The sequence below is a fragment of the Diabrotica undecimpunctata genome, chromosome 3 (assembly GCF_040954645.1).
Source record: "Diabrotica undecimpunctata isolate CICGRU chromosome 3, icDiaUnde3, whole genome shotgun sequence".
Taxonomy (NCBI): Eukaryota; Metazoa; Arthropoda; class Insecta; order Coleoptera; family Chrysomelidae; genus Diabrotica; species Diabrotica undecimpunctata.
Genome location: NC_092805.1, coordinates 67442939 through 67465731, shown reverse-complemented (window position 1 = coordinate 67465731; position 22793 = coordinate 67442939). Strand labels below are relative to the sequence as shown.

General features: G+C 31.4%; 1 protein-coding gene across 4 annotated transcripts in view; it reads right to left on the bottom strand.

Annotated features, from left to right (window-relative positions):
• The window catches only part of Mgat1 (alpha-1,3-mannosyl-glycoprotein 2-beta-N-acetylglucosaminyltransferase), a 261795-nt gene that overhangs the window by 237767 nt on the left and 1235 nt on the right, over positions 1 to 22793 (bottom strand). The gene's annotated exons all lie outside the window — the stretch shown is intronic.

Genomic DNA, 22793 nt, shown 5'->3' with positions numbered 1-22793 from the left:
GAAGGTCGACATAAAAGAGGAAATAATGGTCACTTCTACGAGTCATCATGCAAGGAATAATAGAAAGAAGAAAAGTCTTGGAAAGAAAGAAAAAATCTAGCTGAGAAATATTAGAGATTGGACCAACCTCAGTGTTGAACAAATATTTCACGTTGCAAAAGTTAGATAAGAGTTTAAAAAAGTAATCGCCATTCGCCAACCTTCAATATTGTCTTCATTATATTGTGCCGTATTTATAAAATACGGCTCAATAAGAAAATAAAGCTTACTATATTTTTATTTATTATATTCATAAAAAAATATCGAAAATAAAATTTAACACGTTTTCATGGCCTTGTAGTGAAATTTTACTTCGTATTACGATACCGGATCCTGTAAAATTTTAAATACATTAAATCTACCGTAAATTATAAAACATATTCTTAGATTAAAATGAAAACTTCTTAAGGCTGTTTTATCGGTGCATCAAAACCTAGGGACAGTATTTTCTCTGTTATTTACTGACAAAATGTCTCGAAATTTTGACATGTTATTCGAAATTATGTTGCCTTTAAACTGATGGTTTTACTTTTTTTATTTTTTTGAAACTTCTGTTGAAAAATTGGAATATACTGTTTAACGTTCTATTATAACCAAACTTTTTACGCCCATCACTCGAAAGAGTTTTTTTTTCTGTAATCGTTGATTTTTGTTTCACCTTTCTGTGTCCAGTAATAATCGAGAAAAGCGTGTTCCAACTTTAAAGAAAATTGCTAAAAAATACTGAAATCTAATAGTGAAACGTGTTACTCATCATTGGGCTTAGTTTCATCGTTATCGCCTTCGTGACGTCAAATCTCATGAACGTACGGTCAGTTAGTTCGTGTTAAAACTAATTTGAATGGAGAATAATGTATTTGTTGTCATTAAAGTACCCGTCGGCCGGCGGCACTGAGTAAAGATGGTCTCGCGTAAGCAGTGTAGAAAAGTAAGTGATACGCCCATTTCAAATCGCAGTTGGCTTGAACTGCTAAAACAGCCTTAATATTTAGGTAATATACCGTTCACAATTATGTGATAATGTGTAGGTGTCAATATTCTTTTAAACGAGATTTATAAAGTTGTGAAGACACCGCGACATTGCACGATCATGTGTCATACGGTTTCATCTTTCATATAAACATCGATAGTTTGTAGCTTTGGGTGTATCAGTTTGGGATTTACTTAGTTTGGGATTTGTATGTCCGTATCATATAAGTTGTCTAGTTATTATAGTGTATATAATGCCGTATGGTAATTCCATTTTATTTAACAATCTTCTTCTTCTTCTGATGGCGCTACAATCCTTTGTGAGTCTTGGCCTGCTTAACAATGTTCTTCCATTCTGCCCTGTCGGATACTTTCCTTCGCCACTGACTGATGTTCATGGTTTTAAGATCCCTCTCTACGTCGTCTATCCATCTTTTACGGGGCCTTCCTCTTGATCTGATTCCTTGGGGCTTCCATCTCTGGACTACTTTTACAGCTCGATTATCTGGCATTCTTTCTAGGTGACCAAGCCAGTTTAGTCTTTGTGACTTTACAAATCTGACAATATCTGCGCTCTGGATTAGTTCATCCAGCTCGTGGTTCATTTTAATTCTCCACGAACTATCGCTGCATTGGGTTGGTCCAAATATTTGGACAATTTTTATTTAACAATAAAACACTGAAAACTTTGTTTTCAAAATTTCCTCAAAATTAATTATATCTTATCACTACAGATGTTTCGGCAGAGTGCCTTTCATAAGTCTCAAGTTTCTCGAATCCATCAATCATCCATTGTATTTCTTATACTTTCATTTCAATCCCATCCAGTCAAGATTTTGAAGCAGCTTTGCTCCATTAGTCCATTTTTGTTGCTTTTTGTCACTTTTCTCCTTTCTCTTTATCATCATCGTTACGTAGCGCTACAACATTGGGTGAATCTTCGCTAACTTTTCTCCAAGTTGATCGATTTTCCACGAATCTGTAATCAAACGAAATGTTAATTTTTTGAGATATGATTGGAAGTTTTCTCTCCATTGCGTACTGAGACGCCCAAGTGGCATTCTTCTGTGCTAACTTCCTTCCATACCAGTTTTACAAGTTTGACATCTTGACGTCTATGCGTGTGTCCGATCTACCTTAAGCGATTTATTTTCCTGAACAATATCGGTATAAGAGCTTTCTTTATTCAGTATATGTTCTTATTCTATACGGATTGGTAAGCGATATGATAATGAGGTTAAAACATTTTTTTTATTATTTTTCTTTCATATATTCGTAGTTCTTTCCTATTTTGTCCATGATTCGCATCTATGTATTAAAATAGGTCTAAAGTTTGAATTGTGCTCTGTGATTCTTTAGTGGCATTATTATTAACCACGATTATTTATCTAAGATATTTAAAGTGTTCCATATTTTCAAAATTGTATTTGTTAACTTTAATATTTTATCTAGATTTATTGAATTGGTCTCTTTTGTTGATTCGCTTGTATTTGGTTTTCATTTCGTTGATTTTATGTGAAACATTTTTCGTGCTCTCTTCACTTTATTGAAGTTTGTGGACGGGAGAGTTTTTTATTAGAGTTATGAGATCTATATCATTAGCATATGCTAGGAGTGCTTTGTCCCTTGGGCCGTTAATGGGGTATATCTTAAATAGGCGTTATTTCTATTTTAGTAAGCTGTTCATTAATTTTTTGACTATTAGAATCGAGAATCTGTATTTTATTCGACTGTTTTATAACACAGAGTTTCTTGGAGCATATTTTCATCTTTGGTTTCCCGTATCATTATTACAAGGATTTTGCTGGATATCGACATAGTGAACCCGGTGGTATGTACATGATGTTTTCATAACCAACGTTCAAAAATTTTTCTTACTGTAAATTCATGATTATTTTACTAGGGAATATAGTGTTGTTTAATAAAAATAAAGTTCAGGCAATAGTTCCTATATGCATTAACTCGGTAATGATAATTCTGCTCCCCGATACCAGGTAGCAGTCCCGAAAACATTAAAACTGCTACACCCATGCTTCTCATTATCCAACAATTAGCCAGTCCAGAACTATACGCATTATTATGGTACTGATATTGCTGCTGCTCTTCATAAGTGAGTAGAATATGCAAGGAAGGTTTTGACAATTTAATAGGATTTTGTATTTCTCTGAGAAAGTGAAGAATATCTATTTGCTATCCGGATTTAATCCATAAATTAAATAATAGAATGCTATAAAATAATGCTAGTAGCAGCAAAAAAAGCGGTCTAATAGTCACTAATGAGAAAATTAAATAAATGTTCTTTAACATACAAAAGAGAGGATCTAGAGTAGGGCATAACGGAACAATAAAGCCATATAATTTTGAAAGATTGCAGCGTCTTAGATATCGTAGGTAACGTTGTTACATATGAAATAAAAGGAAATATTCTGGTAGCTAACTGATGTATATGTATATATAACCCTCTTTTAAATCCAGAAGTCTAATTCGAATCCCTAAAATCGGGATATATTAAATAGTGATCAAACCAGTGCTAATGTGTGGAGACGTGACGAGAACGTATTAATTAGACCAGGATTGCTAGAAAAGCCATCAGAGGTATTTTCCGACTTACAGAGGTCTGAGTACTAACCAATACCGAACAGAACTAATCCCAATATCAAACACATATATAAAGATAGCAACGTCGTACAAGAAACTAAATCTCAATGCTAAAGTTGCGCTGGCTTTATCCAAAGACTCTATAATAACTGCATTGCCAAGTTAAATTGGGAGGATGCCCCAAGAGAAAAAATGCCCTTAAGACTTCCACAAATGAAGAGGGAGGTAACATCTGGTCAGATTTAGGAATAATGAGACTATCTACCGACCCATCATATTTATCAACACCTGCTATCCTACCTACAATCAATACTTATCTGTTGTGGACTATCAAATCAATTACATATAATCAAACGAACTAGGCTTGAAAAAAATTATCCTAGAAAAGGCCATTCAGAAATATTGACATGAATTTTAAAACGTCATTTACGTGGCTGTATTTTCAAAAAGGCAATAGAATCTTGTTGCGTTCTGACTATACGATGACGATGATCTTTATATAACATATAGGGGGAAAGAGAGAATAATGTTTATGTTCAATTTAGAACTCGCTGGTTTTCTCCCTTTTAAATTGGGTATGTATATGTATTACCATAGAAAATAAAAGCAAGAGAACTATAATTATGAAACGAAAAGATTACGAAATGAAAAGATTATATAAATCCCTTATATTTACACAGACTGGTTTACAAAAGGTGAACGAATGAGCATAAAAACACAGCTGTTTTAAAAACTTAATATTATTAGACGAATTTAGGATCAATTTCACTCAAAATATGATATGCTAAAATATGATACGACAGGAAAAAGGCAATGACTTTTACAGCTGATTGCCACATAAATATCAATGTAAATATGATGATTGAAATATGAAACCCAAATATGATGATTTTGCCACAGCATATGAATATTGTCTCGTACTGTTATATAGCAATTTGTTGTCACATTTTAACCTGTTTATTTCCTTATTATCCATATATGAGTTCTAAACCGATATTACAAGCTCATTTACTTTTCACAAAGAGACTATATTAAGTACAGTTATTACTAAACAAATCTGACTCGAAATATCGTCTAAAAGTAACAGTATGTAAAATTTAAATTTTTATGGAGTTCAAAGTAGAAGCCTTTACGAAATTTAAAGTTACAATAAGACCACCGCAATCGAGCATACTATTACTCTGGATAATGAATAATTATTTAATCGGTTAATTCTTCAATCACCCGTTCAATATGATTTTTGTCAAATCGGTCCTTTTTAGGACCAACTATTCTACTTATGTCTATAAATATTAAGGACATATCTACAGATAAACACACTCTACTTTACTTAAGCTTATCAGACATATACGCTTAACACAAATGTGACGTATTTCTACTGCAGGAGGGCAAATAGAGGGCCAAACCTAGGGTATTTGGTATTAAGCTGATCGCTGAAAATAACGAAATAAACATAATAAATGCCGGCAAAGAAGCAAAGAAAAACTTAAAATGAGAGAGGACAAAACCAGTCAGCTGAGGAAACCTTTCAACGATGTTGAGTTTGGATCCACTATCCACGTATATTATGAACAATATTACGGCTCCTGACTGAGGATCTAAACACAAAACTAATTATAAAATTTGGACAAAAAAATATAACAATGGCTAATATCCAAAGTCTGTAGACAAGCAAAGCAAAGACAAAGTTGTTGCCTTGCTTAAACCTGACAAAAACCCCAACGACCACAAAAGCTATCGGCCAATATATCTATCTATTTTTTCAGCTATACACAATACTTCTGCATATGATCCTTAATATAAACCGATAATAGAAGAAAAACTTAAATTTAAAGATAAAAGTGGCTATATATGACAGGGTAGATCATGTTCGTCACATACTAAATGTTGCCCAACACAGCGAAGACGGATATAAAAAATATCAGACATGAGGAGTGGTATTTGTCAATCTAAATTCTGCTTACGACACCTTAAATTAAAGGACATTTCTCCAAAATCTATGTGATATCCCCTTAGGTAATAGAACATTAGAAGATTTTCCGTATCACTCAATGGTAAGAAAAGATGAAGATGGAGAACGTAGAAGAACGGTCTCCTTTGGGGTACCGTAATGGCACCTACACTGTATAACATTTACACAACCCATACCAGTAAATACTAGGACTTTTATTATGTAGACGATACATCTATTGTTGCACAACCAAAAACTTTTGTTGCTGAAGTGGAGAAAAATCTAAATCATACCTTAAACACAATAAAAATAGATTATAAATCAATTTTAAGCCAAACCCTGGAAAAAGTCAGGTGTGCTCCTTCAATGTCCCTAACAGAGACACTTTCACAAATTTAAACATATACCTGAACCAATAGTGTCATGAAGTCATTAAACACACTTTGTAATTTACAGAACTTTGTTTAAAACTAAATGGCAAACTAGAACCAGAAAAATAGTATTCTTCGCGAACTTGTCAGCTAAAAATGGAAAGCACATCATTCCACTCTTAAAACGTAGACGCTTGAACCCTATGCTTCTGCTGCCGAATATACCTTGCTTGTATGGGTGACATCAATACATACTTGACACGTAGATTTAGCTATAAATTAGTCAGCCAAATTCAGCGGATATTAAGACTCTTATCCATACATAAGCTCTACAAAATCGTAGTTATCAATCCACCTAATATCCGAAGATAAGTAGCTAGAGAACAAAAGTAACAAAGTCTAGATTCGTAACATCCACTCCACGAATAACAACCCATTTTATGACTAGAATCGAGGAAAAACTGGCTAGATCAACACATCTGCAAAATATACAAAAAAAATAAGCTGCTTCTCGCCATCTGAACCCTCAAAAGGAACTTCCTTATGGTAGTTATCTTCCTTAAATCTGCCAGGAGGACTCTTGCCTGCAAACACCGGTTAACCTGTGTGAATCTGGGGTGATAAAAGATTCATTACACTTTCTTAGTTGACTTTTCCATTCAAATCGCTCTTTTCTGAAGGGACAAGGTTTATTTATTTGAACTCAACATGTAAAGTACAGTCAGTAAGCTATTACTTATAAAGATCATTGCAAATTTGACACTAGCTACACTTATTATTGACTACATATTACCCCTAAATAGAAGATAAAACATTCAGAAATATGTAATATGGGCGAAGTGGTATAATTCTTGTTAGATAAATTAAGCATTCTTCCCTTTTTTGTGCACTACTATCCATTTTTACACAAAAATATCTATTTAAGCACTTAAATATTTGTTTTGAGATAAACTTCTATCCAGAATTATATGTAGTACACAGATAAAACCAGAAATAAAATAATAAAAATCTGTATACAAGATATCATAAAACATTGGATGAAATAAAAAAAGTTCTTATTTATCGAATTCTTAAATAAAACGTATGAAGACATACTCACGTTAACAAAATACATTAGGAAATTTCCGCATATGAAAAAAATCCAATTTGGTAACGAAATCCTTTTGTATCTATAAAGCTATTTTTAGCAAAGCACATACCTACCAAAAACAGGTAGTTAATAGTATACATATCTGTTACACACTGTAATGCGTATGAACGATAACAAAAATAAGAAGTATACAGCCATTGTTTAAATAGGACTAGTTAGACAATCCTTATGGAACAAACGTTTGACTTTTACTCTGCCGTCATATGGCGGCCTCTAGTCATAAATTTAAAAAACTATTAACAGAAACTTAATTCTCGGCAGGATTCTATTCGAGTATATTTTTACCTGTCTCATGACTAAGGCAAACCTGTACACGGATGCCAGATTGTGAAGAAAATATAAGACTTTAATAAAATGCTTATTGTTATTATCGTTGTATGCGTCTAGTGAAAGATAACTTGACTATTTCGAGAGAATATTTCAAATTGTTTTTATACTTTGAGACTTGCTAAATCTAAATCGGTTAGTAATCTATTTAAATAAAGTAGGTAAATGCTGACTTTTTTTTAATTTTTATTAGTTTATCAGATATTTATTTTGGTTATATGATTTGCTAGAAAAGGATTAAATATTTAATTGAAATACACTCGATTGCTATCGTCTTAGAACACTCATGTGGAGGTTTATTTTTTAGTCAAGATTTAAGTTTTATCATTGTTTAAAAAAGAAAATCTTTTTAAACAATGGTTTTATGTATGTTTTAAGAAAATTAAATTTTCAATCTTTTAACCTTTAAAATGACGTTTGAAAATATAGTAAATTTATGGGTATGGTTTTTTGATAATGGTTTTGAAACAAATAAACACATCGATATGCCACAACAAGAGGCAACACATATTTAGGGACAAATTAATCTATGTGTTGGGATAAAAGGAATAATAATTAACAACACTTTAATAAATAGTATCCTTTATTTTATTTATTTATGTATTTTATAATATAAACACCAGTTTTGTATTTCTGTTTACATGAATGAGAAGTTTAAATGAATGAGCTGTTTATTAATGAAATAATTTTAAATTACAAAGTGATAGAGATACAATAAGTGATAAAAATTGATTGTAACATTGTTTTCATGAACTAAAATAAGCAATGTTTGTAGTGCGAAACACTATTGGCACCGTGGATGGTTGTTTTGCTATCGAAAACGTATGAAAAACGCGTGGTGCATTAACAAACCTTCCTCTTCTACCTCACTATATTTTTTTGGTTTGCATTTAGATAGTTTTGGTCAAAATGCTTACTGCATAGAAATTTTTTTTTAAATCGGGTAGCTCCAGACTTTCCAATGCAGCATTACCTACAACAATATTATTATTAACACAACTGAAAAAAAAAGGCAATTTTCTGCACAATAAAGTAAAAAAACAATTTAAGTTCTGTATTCAAAATATAAATAACTTGGCAGTTATGCCAACATATTTGTAATTTTTTTGGTAGTATGGGTATGGGTATGGGATCTAGTCTTTCACCCATTCTAAGTAGCTATATCAAGGATGATGTTATCAGTGATTGTATCAACAATTGCACTTTGTTCATTCCTTTTTTTAAAGATATGTAGATGATTTAGTTTTGGCACTTCCTAAACACAAAATTATTGAAATAGTCAACATTTTCAAGTATCATAATCAACATATACAATTTACAGTTGAGGAAGAGGTAGACAATTCTCTAGTTTCTTAGAGTAGGTTTCAAATCCAGTGCTTTATACAGGTTGGTGAATTGTTTGCAGTTGGTAAGTTTGGTATGGTTGATTCGTAGTTGTAATAGTCGATGCTTCTCTTCTAGTTATGAAGTCTAGGGAGAGATGACCAATAAAAGATTGAAGTTTATGAAAAGTTGTTTTGCTCTTTTGCTCTAAGTTTTGTCAAGTATCCTCTACCGACTTTTTAAAAACGAATTTCGAGATTCGTTAGCTAGTTGAATTGGAGTGACTTCAGTCACCCCATGGTTGGTAGCTTCTTTGGCAAAATGATCTGCTGTTTTATTACCAGTAATTCCGGTGTGAGAAGGCAGCCATATGAGAGAGACTGTTACATCGTAAGCAGAGAGATTTTGGTATATGTCATGAATGTTTTGAACTAATAGGTGCTCAGTGAAAATTGTATTGACTAAATGGATATATGAAAGATAATCTGAACAAATGGCAATATGTCTGTTTTGATGTGAGATGCATTTAAAAGCCAACACAATACTATATAGTTCACCTGTGCAAACGTTGCATATTAAGGGTAACCGAGATGATCTTACAAGTTCATGTTTAGTGGTTACTGCACAACCAATACCAGTGGTAGTTTTAGAAGCATCTGTATAGAGAATTAAATTCTAAAAATGCTTTCTTTATAAGAAGGTTAGAAGATTCAAGTTTGTTAAAAATAGTGAGTGAGGTATATATTGAAGAGATATCTTTAGCCCAGAGGGGAAGTAAAGGTAGAGGAAATAAACTAGTCAGAAAAAGGTCAATATTTTTAAGTAGTGGACAAATTAATTGAGGTATAGGTTTTATGATAAGGTGTTGGTTATTGTTAGTGGAAGAAGACGGCATTGTGGCAATTAGGGAATGAACGGGATTAAATGGATTTGCGAATGTAGATGCAGCATACGAAAGTAGAAGTGATTATCGTCTTCGGTAGGAGAAAGTTCATTAGATTTACGGTATACACTCTCAATAGGACTAAAGCGAAAAGCGCTCAGACCTAGAAGTAGTTTTATTGGCACCCCATTGAAGATGACTGAGGGTTTTAAAAATGTTCAACCTTTTAAAACAATTGATTTTAAGTTCAGAGATTTGATTTTTTGAAGGGAAGTGGAAGGGAGTGGAAATCCCTATGGAAAATTTTATTAATTTGGCTTTGTATAAGTTTATATGAGGTTGGGACAGATTTAACATGGCAGTAAATGATTAGGTCATCAGCGTATTGAACATATTTGATAAGAGGCAGATTTCGTTGATGGCAGAATGAATACAGTTAAACTTAATGCAGATTCTAAAGGGACACCCTAATTTTGAGGAAGAGATTAAAAAGTTTACCCTTGGCAAGGACTTTAAAGATTCTTTCAATTAGATATTTTTTTACAAATGAGAAAATATTACCATTTAAATTATAGTGGGAGATTTTGTCAATGATTGCTTTTCTGGAGATTGAATAAAATGCCCCTTCAACGTTAAGTACAGTTGCTACGGCATCTTGTTAATTATAGATTGCTTAAGAAATGTGTGTTTGAAAAATAAAAAAGTTATCAATAGTAGACCGATTACGTCGGAAGCCGGATTGAGCGTCGGGAATAATATTATACTGTTTAACGAACCAAGTGAGTATTTCATTGATCATTGTTTCAAGAAGTTTGCAGGTAATACAAGTAAGAGAAATCAGAAGAAAGATATTGGAGTTATAGATGTTTGGTCAAATTTTTTAATTGGAATGATTATAGAATTGCGCCAAACATCTGGGAATTTTTGTGTGTTCTAAATAAGGTTATAAAAATTTCGAGAAGTTTGGAGAGAGATGTATTAGAGAGATTTTTTAAAACTATATAAGGGATATCATCGGGATCATCAGCAGATTTTGTACATGAAAACAAGGTAAATATTAGTTTATTTAGGGTAAACAAGGCGTTTATAAACGTGACATCGTGTGGAGTTGACGAGATGGTGGAGAAAGATTGAGCGCGTTAAAAAACTGGGAGTAAAAGCCATATTACTTTTATTGAATCTGTCTTCAACCCCATTAGCGAGTGTGTCGGAAATGAATTGACTGTCAGAGATAACTGTGTTGTTGAAGATGATAGGAGAAATAGTTAGGATAGAAGAATAAAGGATGACTAAATTCATAGGATGAAGGTTAGTTTTATTGCCTTGGATTTGTGAAACAGTTTTTTTTATAAATGAGAGTGGAATTATCATATCCACTGGTAACTTTAACATCCTAATATATAAGACTAAATAATGTAAACTAAATTGTAACCTATAACTTTTAACGGGTTTTTACCCAGATATTTAGTGGCTCAAATAATGTACACCTAGACACTGATGGTGGAATATGGATTCCGAAAACGATTTGTCTTCATGACATAACTCGTTTGTGTTCGTTTGTTTTTTGTAATGATCTTTCTTTTATCTTAGTATAGATTAGGGCAAGATCTTTCATTAACGATTGTCAGCGGTATGTCAGTGGTAAATTTACTGGCTTCATTTAGAGGGTCGTTGGTGCCCTAATGTAAATTTTTCAAGATCATTCTAGAAAACCCTAATTTTTGTGTTTTTATAGGATTTGAGTGCAGCTTTTAGTTCGAAATAGTTTATACGAGAGTTCGGATAATTGGTATCTTGTGAAACTGAGGATGAATAATGAAAGGGCGAAGGAAGAAAAGAGTATATATGGTTAGGTCCAGATTTGTTGCAAAACTTTTATTTTAAATTTTCTGCCAGAATCTTGACTGTCTCTTAATTGTCAAGGATAACCTTTCGATTAAAAAAGAGATTGGATATTTTAAGGTTATTTTTTATTAACATTTTTTTTCCACACTGGACTTGGGCTAGTATTTGAAGTACATAAAGTTTTCTTACTTAATTAAATATCGTGTCTAAATTTGGCAAAAGATAAAGTAAAAATATACAGAGAGCAGAAAAAATGAATAAATACGAGAGAAAGAGAGAAATTATATTCATCATGTATGCTGTAATTAGATTTGACATCAGAAGATTTATCAGAGGATGCACTTATATATACTTTTGTAAGTCGGAGGTAGGCTGTTCTTTTAACTTTTTTAAGATTCTAGTGATACGGTTTTTTAGTGATCTTTTCCTTGTACCTATGTAGAGCTGCAATGAGTCCTTTTGAATACCATCTATGTTGGAGGATTTTTAAGCTTCTTGTAGTGGGGTGATACATACAAAAGAGTTCTTTTGTATGTATTACGGATTATCTTTGTAAATCATTTCTATAGCGGAAATATAATAAGGTTTCATCGAGTAATCCAATCAAAGATTAGATTTGGACATTTTTTGGCTGGTTTGGGTGGCATCTAAAATGCCGAAGGAGGAAAAAAGCTTAATAGAGCAAGAATAACGGATGAAGATAGAATGGTAGGAGTATCAGGAGGACTGTCATTGAAGTGTCCCCTTTTTTGTCCTACCGCCAACATGGGCTTTGAATTAGTACGACGAGGGATGGATAAATCCATAATGGCAGCCAGGATGGGTATGTAGTTAACGGAGATGGACTCAATTTCCGAAGATAGAAATTCTTTTGATGAAGTTAAGGATTTAGGATTAAGGACTCCTTAGAGTTAGCTGAAAATGAAGAAGAGGGAGGAGCATTAGCTGCAATAAGTGTATGATCTGGTCAACTGGAGACTTTGCAATCGGACCCCACGGAACGACCCGTAAGCTTACAAAGAAAACACTATAGTCTGTCAGAGAATAAAAATATTTTAAAGGATGTATTTTCATGGTTAATTAACAGAGAAGATTACACTTCGAAGTTCCCTTGTCAGGGATTACAAATGTTCAGATGTGTAGTCCTGGTTACCCAGACCGTAACACAATACCTAAATGTGAGTACCTAATAGACCCTCTCCAAAACTGGAAAGAAAGAAAAAAGGATCTCACCTATTTCTTGGGATTTTCACTGGTTTTCTTTAATTACACCAATATAGCCGCAATTAAATTCGACTATTGAAATATAAAACCAAATTTGATACTCGTTTTCTTATCACATTGTGATTAAAGAACTTCGCTTCGTATTGTTAACTCGTCGATGAATTACTTTATCTGTTTAACACTGTTTAAATCTTTAAAATCCGTGAGGAACTTTAAAAAGGGTGTTTAAGCTTTGACAGTTATTTGACGTTTTTTGATTCGATTATTTGAAGCTTTATTTGTAAACTTCAACATTTTATTAAAAAAACAGTTTGAAAAAGTGCTTTTTAGCTTCTAAACATTTATACTACTTCTGATATTTTTCATGTCATACGGCTGTACGTAGGCTCAATGAAAAGCTGGTGTAAAAGCACAATTAAAAAAAAACAGAAATTTACATAACCAATAACAAGAAACAAGCTGAGATATTGCAGCGGACAGATCTCCCTTGCATTTTTCTGTGGCGATATTTTACGAGTACCATTATTTTAATGTTTCAAAACTAATTTACTTCTTCACTGTGTATGCCATTTATAAATCGAATTATAAAATTTAGATATTCTTTTACAATGTGTTTAATTTTCAGCTCTTAATGTTAATAAACAATGAAAATATTTGCAATTTCTTAAACAAGAAAAAAAAATGCTATTTGATTTCCTCTGGGCAATAGAAGGTTTTGGTTTTTTTTTAAATGTTTTTTTTATTAGCTTTATATTGAGCCTAGATACAAGTGTATCACATAAAAAAGTCAAAGTTATTAGAAATTTTTATATGCTCAAAATTTGTTATTCTTCAAACTGATTTTTAAAAACAAATTTAATATAATCTTGATGTTTGTTTTTAATAATTTAAAACAAAGCCATAAAAATCGATTTCTATTTACAAAATAACCCTAGAGTGACTGTTTGGACAAGTACAGTTGTTTAAATAATCGATCTCCTGGATAAACAAATTGAATAACTCTTAAACTGTATGGTCGTTCTGTATGATATTTAGCACACTTTAAAAACTCATTAACTGCCATAATTTTAAATAGTTGTATTACATATCGTTATACAAAAAAGAAAGTTATTTATATTTATTTTATTTATATTTATATTAACATTTATAAATTTTACTTTAAAAATAAGGGTTTTTAAATTATCTCGGTCAATTCTTTATGTATTTTAATTATAAAAATCTCAATATTAGAGAACATTTTATGATCTATAACTTTTATTTTAATCATATATCTCTAACATGAATAAGTAACGTTTTATGCGCATAAACTTTTTTCACTTTTTACGATTGTTTAATAAAAAAGCAAAGCAAAATTGGCTGTAGTCTTCACATAATTGTCATCAGCTACCCCTCATATACCTTTTAGAGACTTTAAATATCTGTTTAAGATTTTTTCAGCTTTTTTAGAGTTGTAGATCATAAAAAGTTACGTAATTTTTGAGAGTATCCAAATTAAAATACATAAAACTATTAACCGAAATAGTTGCAAAAGAAAACCTTATTTTTGCAGTTATTTATAAATTATAATAACTCTTTTTTGCGCAAAGACATGTAACATAGCTCCTTGAAATTATGGAAATGAATAAGTTATTAAAGTGCGCTAAATATCAATCAGAGCAAATAGTTTATAGGTTATTTAATCTGTTTATAAACATTTATAATAACGTTGATATCGTTTACGCCACAAACTTATTTAGAGGCTTATGAAAAACTGGTGAAAAACACACTTTCTAAAAACAAAACAGAATCTTCTATGACCATTACTAGGCAAGAGAGCATTTTATATTTAAAACCAAAGCATTTTATTATTAAAATCATACTTCCATTGTCTATCAACAGTAAGAGCTGAAAATTGAAGGGACACTAAATGAAGATCTGAATTGTGCGTTCCAACTTACATATGGCATATGCGGTAAATAAGTAAAAATTTATAACCCGTTAAAATGATGGTATTCGTATCGTAAATACCGCTTCGAAAAAGTAGAATGGAGAACCATTTGAGCTCGGTTTTTTTTTTAGATTTGAACTTTTTCAAAATGAAGCGCGATTGCAAAATTTGCAATATCTTGGCTTTTGTGGCACGTAAAACATAAATTTTTTTTAAACTGGGATAGCTCAACAAAAAGTTGTTTACATAATCGCTTTCTACGATAAACGTATAGTCACTATTTTTATTAGTTACATTACATACCATTATGCAAAAACAAAGTTATTAAAATTTATAAATTTCTGCAAAATCAAGGGTTTTTTGCAACTATTTTGGTGAATTCTTTATATATTTTAATTGAGAAACTCACAAATGGAAGAACTTTTTGAATCTACAATTTTTATTTTAACTATTTTTCTCTAAACTGGATAAAAAACGTTTATAGCCAAAATTACCTGTATATCTTCACAGATTTATTATTAACTAACACTCATATACCTTTTAGAACCTTTAAACATCTGTATAAAATTTTTACGTGAAACCAATAATTTTTTCCCAGATGGACCTTTGTATAAATTAGTTCTCCGATAAAGATGAACTTATTTCTACTTTTCAATACAATAACTAAAGATAGCTAAATAAATACATATTTAAATATCTAATACTTTGTTTTTGTTTATCAACTTGATATTTACTCACTAATTTGTTTTTCCGAAGTTTATTATATCATAATTATAATACCAACGAAAACGTAAAATTCAAATTAATGCATCTCGAATATGACGCGTGCACCCTGGCGATAATAAAAAATGATGAATGAAAAAAAAATAAACATTTTTTCAATTTAATTGCGTAACGGAAACGGTGTAAAATAAAAGAATATAAAAAAAGTTTCTATTTACTTACCAGAGTGTAATATCCATCTTAGGCAAGCCGAAGGATTTTTGTCGGAAATCTGAACATTCTTAATCAATGAATTTTGTATGGTGATAAACCACATTTGTAATAACAACAAATATTTCCGGCCATCTGTAAAAAACCATTTATTTATTATGGAAGTAACATTATTTTAATTTAAAATCAGTTTTTTCAAATATTATCGAATGTATGTATTATCCGGTTAAATTTATTTCTGAATAACTAATTTGTTCATTTCTCATACAATGTTTTTTTATGTTTTAAACACATATAATTAAAATGTTTTACTTACCTCGGACCAAATTTTTGTAATACACTTCCAAATAAAATAAAATATTTAAATTCTTTAAACTTATTTAGATATAGGAAGATTTAGAAGCCACAGTACGTTTATGTACAATTTTAGTTGACACGATATTTACTAGTTGATAGTAATAACTCTATTTTAAATGAACACGTTGTGATTCATGGTCTGTTTTTTGTAAGTAAACCTGTTGCTACTAGGTCAGTGAAATATTGCAACGCTGGTGAATTTAATTCAGTGGATCAAAAATGGACGTTTAGTTTAGTCCTTAACTTTTTCACATAGCACCATCTAGTATAATGTATATCAAACAAACAATGGTATATTAAAATCTATTGAGACAGAAAGAGTGGTGACATCTAGTGACTGTCTCAATTAGAATCAAACAAATTTATACATTGCGTTGGCTAACTAGTCCTATTTAAACAATGATACAGCTTAATGGCAGAGTTGCCAAACTATCAGAGCTTACTTAAACCGATATACCTATGGTTCCAATATACAGTGAAAAAGATCTGAACGACCCCTATAAGATATACACGTGAACTAAGCAATATACATTCATGATACAGGGGTACTTAAGAGCTCCACAAAATTTTTAAAAATTATGAAACTATACATGTTGACGAATCGACAGAGCCAATATTATGGAATGGTCAAGTGAGTTCCGTATATCGGTGTCTAGTTGACCACGGAGCTCACTTGAACCTGAATTTTAACATGGACGGAGTCCACTTTATGCCGTAGATATATATATATATATATATATATATATATATATATATATATATATATATATATATATATATATATATATTGTTATGCTATGTAAAATTGAAAATTATATTGTTATGCTATGTAAAATTGAAAATAATATTGGTTTGCTCTTAATATATTTCAACTGATAAACTATAAAAGATATTCCGAAGAAATGAAAGTCCATTATCTTTGGATTACCTGTAGTAAACAAATTTTAAGATATGCATAAATTATTTTCTTTGTAAAATATATATTCGAGTGACGTGAGGTAGCTTAAGTGAAATAATGGAACAATGAAAGTGGATTTTCCAAATAGACTTGTACGCCGATACGGTGAATAAGACAATAGAATCTAAATATTTAAAATGTATAATTCTCCGTTAGTTTTTAAGAATTTGTCGAACCGATTAGCATGTTAATAGTTTTTAGGAAATTTATAATTGTAGGTAAAATTGTTTGTTTGTTATCTAAATTGTAGATGGGAATACGTATGACGAACTTTGATTGGCAAAGAGTGGAAAAAGTGGGAGATTTATGTAGGAAAGAGAGTTTAGCTAGATTTTAGAGGGAAAAAGATAATCAGTTGTTTTCCAAGGGTGCAAGGAAACAGTCGTGTTTCTTTGGCGGTTCCCAAGTGATAGTAAGCATTAGAAGTGAATGTTTGTGAGTTTTCGTGGACTAAGTGTATCCTGACGGAAGCTGATCCAGTAAAATATTGTAAGTCATACTTTTCTACTTATATATTCCAAGAGTCACTGTTCAGGCCGGAACGAGAGATTCAGTTTATCGAGAGGAGAAGAGGCTAGCGTCTTTTGAACGATACATGCATCTGAAGGAGATCATTGAAGACGAGAGGCTCGCAATAATTTGTTGTAAGATTGCGGATTACCTAGGAAACTGCGAAGAATAGATAGTGTAGGCTACCAGGAAGAAGGATCTGGACAACTCATCTTCAGAGAGATATTTTTTTTTACCATTCGTCAGTTTTTTCGTTATCAACAAAGTTTTTTTTTTAATTGCTTCAGAAAAGATAGAAATATTTATCAGGAGATATAGAACAACAATTTTGATTTGAAATTTTAATTTATATAGTATATAACATTAATTTTTGAAGGTTCACGTACGTAGAACAAAATTTTGATAATCATTGTATGAGATATTTTTTGTTTAAGATATTTGAATGTAAATTTTATTTCAATATATAATTTTGTATCATATACGTTTATTATTCTGGTATTCCTCAGACCTTACCTATCATATGTAAAGCATAGATATTAAAGCACGAATATAACCCTAAGATAAGAGAATTAAATAGTGTGATAAAATCTTAATTGCATCATTTAAATAAGTTTAATTAATTAATTAATTAGCTAATTAATTGCTTGGCGCATCTCTGACTTTTAATATCACATTAATATATTATATATATATATATATATATATATATATATATATATATATATATATATATAAACTAAAAAATTAGTTCTGTATAGTCCTGTATCTCAGAAAAAAGGCATTATACAACCTATTTTTATATAAACTTTTTTTCACTAAATAAGGTCTACTATAAAGAAAGTCCTTATAGCCATAAAGTGTAATGGCGTCGAAACGTTGTCTACCAATAAAGTTTTATATATCGTTGAATTTCTAATAAAAAGATAATATCAAATCTGCAGAAAACTGAATTTAGTACTATTAGAAAAAATGAAGTTGATGATGGTTCCAAAAAGACGAAACGTCGGATATAAAATTTTTTATAACGGTTTAATAGAGCATTAAAAGCGACAATGAAAAAGTGTTATTAATTTTATTCTTAGTCTGTTAATAACTCCAAAAATAAATAAAAACCAAATCGCATAATTTTGGTTTTTTGTGAATTTTTGCAAAACGGCTTAAGATATCCTTGATTTTTTAGTGTCAAATTATTGCGCTTTTGATTACGCAACTTTGCCCCAGTTTAACCTTCGCCCTATCTCCTACCGTTTACGAAATCCCCATATGTTGCATCTAATTTGACTCACCCTGTACAATATAATTAACTTTTTGCATAAATATTTTAAAAGTTTCTAAAATGCTTAATGTTTATGATTCATCAAAAACATTTTCTGTTTACCATTTTTTTAGGTAATGAGATCAAAAAAGAAAAGGTTATGGAATAAAAAGACTATTGATATTTTTGCGATACAGCAGTCCAGATTGAAGTTCAAGAAATTTTGTCATGTTCAGTTGGTAGTAAAAAAAGAAAAATACTTTTTAATAAACTCAGAAGCAAGAGAAAATTTCTAAAAAGTTGTACCAATGATCGTGTTGTCCCTGTGCGAAAACCTTTATTGGGAGAACTAGAACCAGCAACAATATCATCCTATTTACTTTGCAAATTTTGTAAAGGTTTTTATACAAGAAAATTTCGTTATAAACGTGTTAAGAAATGCCCTCATAATATAACAGACACCACAGAAAGAATTAATGCTCAAACAGAAGGACAATTTTTATTTTCGACATACAGTAGAATCCGGTTATAACGACGTCCAAGGGACCTGTGTCATTGCGTCGTACTAACCGGAAGTCGTTCTAAAGAGATGGCAATTTTGATTTTTGTTTTTTACGACATAATATTTACATATTAATGTTTACATGATACATTACAGAAAAAAAGACATTCAAATCAAAATATTTATTTCTAATAGGAATAAAAAGAAATGAAAAAATAGTTTCACATAAACTTTGCAAAATACATATGTATGTACCTACATATCTATACACATATAATACGTACATATATAAATATGTATAACTAAAAGTGAAATACCTAGTAGAAAAAGTCTGTAATCTTTGACTGTTTTTGATTTTTATAAAAACAAGTACGAACTGCATTATGCAAACGAGACATAAGACTTTTCATATTGTCGTCATTAAAATTAGAATGCACAAACACATTCAACACTTCTGCAGCTTTGAGAGCTTCATTTACACTCGGAAACGTACAATTTTCTTCCAGGCAGTCATCTGTATTATCGTCGCTATCTTGGCTGTTGACGATAATATTTTGTAGAATATTTTCGTCAGTAGGCTCCTCACACGTTGCGAGATCATCATCAACAGCAGAATATTGTTCAAGTTCTTCATTTGCTATAGGTAGTCTTTTATTCAGAGCTCTCGCCCAGAGAGACAGCGGAACCTGATCATCATCGTCGTTGTCGGCAGCCACTGGGACACTGGGACTATCTCGAACAAATCCAGCATGTTTATAACAGTTGGAAATCGTCGCTGTCGTAAGCTTGTTCCAGGCATCATAAATCATTAGAATGGCATCCAGTATTGTGATCTTCGGAAACTTGGCACTCGTGTCTTCATTTGCATCAAGACTGACGACAATTTTTAGAACCAGATTTTTACGAAAGTTTGATTTTAATGCTCGAATTATTCCTTGGTCCATAGGTTGCAACACAGATGTTGTGTTAGGAGGCAGGAAAGTAAGAGTTATGCTTTTCAAGTCACTGACTGAGGGATGAGCTGGACAATTGTCAACCAGAAGCAGGATTTTTTTCTTATTTTTAGTCAGTTCACGGTCCCAATCGCGTACCCATTTGATAAAGATATCAGATGTCATCCAGGCCTTGCGATTGCTCTCATAATATACCGGCAGAGATTGTACATTTTTAAAACATCTTGGGTTCTTTGATTTGCCGATAATTAACAACTTCTTTTTTATCGTACCACTCATGTTAGCTGCAACCATCACAGTTATTCTGTCTTTCGAAAGTTTTCCTCCCGAGCATTTTTCCCCTCTAAATTTTAATGTTTTATCTGGCGTTAGTTTATAGAATAATCCAGTTTCATCTGCATTAAATATTTCGTCGTCACTAAATTTTTCGCGCAACTTAGGCCAAACTTTGGTTAGCCATTCGTTCACATCGTTCTGCTCAACTGACAAAGACTCTCCAGTAATTTTTCCGCCGACAATATTGTGTCTATTCTTGAAACGGTTAATCCAACTTGCCGAACAATCAAAATTAAAAATGTTTAGCTCTTTAGCAAAAAAATTTGCCTTTTGTTGAAGCATAGGCCCATTTACAGGTATTCCTCGATTACGTTGCAGTTTAAACCATTCTAAAAGTGCACAGTCAACTTGTTTTTGAGACGACACCCTCACACGTTTCGGTTTTAAAACATTCGCATTGAATAAAGATTCTATCTTGTGTTTATTTTTCTTAATTGTCGATATTGTGGAATGATTTACACCGAATTTCTTTGCAATCGTTATATTTGACTCGCCAGCTTCTAAACGTTGTATTATTATACTTTTTTCTTCAATGGAGAAACATTTTCGTTTTCTAGAAGCCATTTTTGTATGCGTAATCACTAATAATCGTCTGCGAATTACTGTCGAATAATAAACAGTCGCATTCCAGTCAGCGACGTTGTGGTAAAGAAGGTGCGCGGGGCGGAGACAGCTTCTTATCTACGATTTTTTTAATGGGTTGTCGTAACCGGACAATATTGTTTAAAATTCCGTCGTTAAAAGCGGTCGGTCGTTATAAGCGGAGTCGTAATAAACGCATGTCTTTTCATGTTGGCTTAGATTAAAACCAAACATTATGCCTTATTTACGTTGCTAAAAGCGGTTAGTTGTTATATGCTAAGTCGTACTAAACGGACTACACTGTATTCCAAAAGTGATATTTTGAGGAAAGAAGTATTTCCAAAAATGAGATCAGATATGATATCTTTCACAGATAAAACCGATAATTTAATTTGTGCTGTTACAGAACGTTATTTAAAAAGTCACCGAGATAAACAGTTCCTATGCATCGAGAAAAATGAGGCAACTGGCATCTCTTCTAATCGAAATAAAGAAGAAAATAAATGTAAAAAATTTGCTTGGTGCACTAGATCCGATTAATTTTGATACTATAATAAAATGTACCAAAATAATAACTAAATATGATACTGATACTGAAAGTTATGGAGCGCCATCACTAGCTGCTAACATGGGCACACAATTAAAAGAATGCGTTGATGTATCTTATAGTATACAACTTAAAAGTTATAGCACAGAAAGTGAAATAATAAAAAAATTAAAAGTTTTGAAAGAACTAATTTCAAGTGAATGGCAGTATGAGATCACTAGTCTTGCGAATAAAGATCTACAGCAAAAAAATGGAACAATCAATCACTTATCCCTCTAGCTGAAGATCTCACATTACTAAAATCATATCTGAATATTGAAGGAAAAAAATTCCGAAACATATTACAACAGGATCAAAGTAACGAAAAACCATTTAGAATACTTCAGGAAATTTGTTATGTACAACAAACGAAGAGTAGGTGAACTACAAAGAATGACAGTAAATTGCTACACAACTAATATCAACAATCAAACCTCTACATAATTTGATAGTTGTATCAGTGAGAGTGAAAGCTTTCTCATGAAAGCTTTCAAGAGAATAGTGATAAAGGGAAAACGAGGAGGGGGAGTTCCTGTATTATTTACAGAAGAAATGTCTAAAAATATAGAATTACTTTTGGCCCTCAATGACAAAATTATCAAACAAAAAAACGTGTATTTATTTGCTAACACTATGCTGTATATAACTTATTTATTTTTAGAACATAAGAAAAACGCTCGGAAAGGTCGATTTTTAAAATAATCATAGTATATTATAGCGTCAATATTTCGAACTTTATGCGATATCTTTTCAGGCGACAGGCATAACTTTGATTTTTTTAAATAGGAAAGTACATCATGTGACACCTTATTTAAAAGCTTTTGAAATACTGATTACAAAAATGTATATTATTTTAAATAGATGCAAAATTTCGCTCGAATTATTTGCAGACTTACAGACACGCAGAATGAAATATTACTGTATTATCTATAATCGAAAGTCTCTGAGAACTTCTATAATATTTATTTTAATAAATCACAGAGGTGAAAAAAATTGTAGTCTGATTTTTTATTTTAAATATATCATTCAAAAGAAACTTTTTGTTAATTATAAGGGACTTTCTGCCCTCGGCAATAATTTAGTCTTTTATTCTGCGTTTAAATTTTTTAAAAATATCTATTAGTTTTCTCACAATTCGAAAAGAATTCGACCGAAATTTTGTGCCTATGCTCTCAAAAAGGATTAAGCATTATACATTTTTGTACTATTTGAAT